This window comes from Lathyrus oleraceus, chromosome 5 (genome assembly GCF_024323335.1).
Source record: "Lathyrus oleraceus cultivar Zhongwan6 chromosome 5, CAAS_Psat_ZW6_1.0, whole genome shotgun sequence".
Classification (NCBI taxonomy): Eukaryota; Viridiplantae; Streptophyta; class Magnoliopsida; order Fabales; family Fabaceae; genus Lathyrus; species Lathyrus oleraceus.
The window spans coordinates 117,550,364-117,552,400 of record NC_066583.1 but is presented as its reverse complement, the minus strand read 5'-3'; the positions used below and the strand labels follow the sequence as shown (position 1 = coordinate 117,552,400).

At 38.9% G+C, this 2,037-nt stretch overlaps 1 non-coding gene across 1 annotated transcript; it reads left to right on the top strand.

The window, feature by feature from the left end:
- The first annotated feature begins 1,679 nt into the window (after positions 1 to 1,679).
- Positions 1,680 to 1,786, top strand: LOC127090129 (small nucleolar RNA R71). The gene has a single exon (XR_007791660.1). It is a non-coding gene; the product is annotated as a small nucleolar RNA R71 (small nucleolar RNA).
- Positions 1,787 to 2,037: the final 251 nt, after the last annotated feature.

Sequence of the window (2,037 nt, the reverse complement as noted above, 5' to 3'; positions counted from 1 at the left end):
GCAGGCGTTTTAATGAATTTGGAAAGGATAAACTCAAATTTCTACTAACTTACTTTGAAAGTTAGCTTCCCTCTCTTTACGTCATTTATTTCTCCTGCAGTGGCTAAAAAGGGTCTTCCTAACAGAATTAGAATACTTGAGTCTTCCTTAATATCCATCACTACAAAATCTGTAGGGATGTACAGTTGACCAATTCTTACAGGAACATTTTCCAGGATGCCTACAGGGTATTTAATTGAGTGGTCGGCTAATTGAAGGGACATTTTAGTGGGCTTTAGGCTTCCTAGGTTTAGTCTTTCACTAATTGAGAGGGGTATTAAGCTTACACTATCTCCGAGATCACACAGTGCTTTATCAATAAAAAAAATTTCTGATAACACAAGGAATAGAGAAAACTCCCTGGATCTTTTAGTTATTAAGGCATTTTGTTTTGTATGATTGCACTACAATCTTCAGTCAGTGCTATAGTACTATCATCGCCAAGCTTCCTTTTGTTCAAAAGGATTTCTTTGAGAAATTTGGCGTAGGAAGGCATTTGAGTAATTACTTCAGAGAAAGGAATTTCTATGTAAGTTGCTTCAGAAGTTCTAAAAACTTTTTGACCTCACCCTCTGTTTTAGATTTAGCTAGTATTTGAGGGTATGGAATAGGTGGCTTATATGGAGGTGAAGGCATATATGGTTTCTCTTTTTCTCAGTTCTCCTTATACTTAGTGTTTGACTTATCTGTCTTTTCTGGTTCTCCTAATGTGCTATTGTATATTATTCTCTCTGGCTCCTTATCTATCTCATCATTTTTCTTAATTATCGTCTGGTTTTTTGCTCTCGGATAAACGAGACTGTCTAATTTTGTCCCATTTCGCAGTGTTATAGCGTTGGTGTGGCCCTTTGGGCTTGGTTGTGGTTGGCCAAGAAAAATGCCGGTTGGGGCAGCATTAGTTGCTTGTTACTGCACCACTTGGGAGATTTGTGTCTCTAGCATTTTTTTATGGATGGCCAAAGCATCTATCTTCTTTGTTAACTGTTTTACTAGTTCGTTGGTGTGAAAATTTTGGTTCATAAACTCCTTGTTTTGTTGAGTATTATAAGCGACGAAAGCTTCCATCATTATTTCAAGATTACACTTTTTAGGTGCTTGAGGAGCAGTCGGTGCTTCTTTTGTATAACCAGGAGAAGTAGTAGGTGTTTGGCTTGGAGCAAACAACGCATTATTTTTCTTATAACAAAGGTTAGGGTGATTTCTCCAACAATAGTTTTAGGTATTGGAGTATGGATTTCCTTGGGTATAATTCAACTGGTCAGATGGAATTCCAGCTAATAATTAACATTTGGGGGTGATGTATCCAGGGGCTCTACACAGCTTGCAGTTAGGTGTCACTACAACCACTGTGGTTGCTGGAATTATGGTCAAACTTTCGATCTTTTGAGAAAGGGCGTCTACTTTAGCATTGACATGGTTTATGCCATTAAATTCATACATACTTCCCTTCATCTTGGATTTTTTTTACATGAGTTCGCTTTCTTCCCCATTGGTAGTGATTATGTGCCATATTCTCTATGAGATGATAGGCTTCTTGAAAGGGTTTGTCCATCAGGGCGCCTCCAGCTGCAACGTCTATGATCAATTTTTTGTTGTACAGGAGACCATTTTAGAAGGTGTGGATAACTAGCCATTCTTCGAGTCTATCATGTGGACATAGTCTCGCCATATCTTTGTATCTTTCCCATGCTTCGAAAAGTCATTCTCCATCCTTCTGTCTAAATTTGTTAATTTGGCTTCTTAGCATAGTTGTCTTTCTAGGTGGAAGTATCGTGCCAATAAGGCTTTCCTCAATTTGTTCCATGTGGTGATGTAGTTTGATGGTAGAGGTTGGAGCCAGGCTCTAGCTCTATCTCTTAAAGAAAAGGGGAAGAGACGTAGCTGTGTGGCTTTCAATGTGTCTGCGTACTGCATAAACAGTGACAGATGAAGGTTTGGGTCCTCTGTAGGGCTACCATAGAACTGGTTTTGTTACACGATTTGCAACAGAGCAGGTTT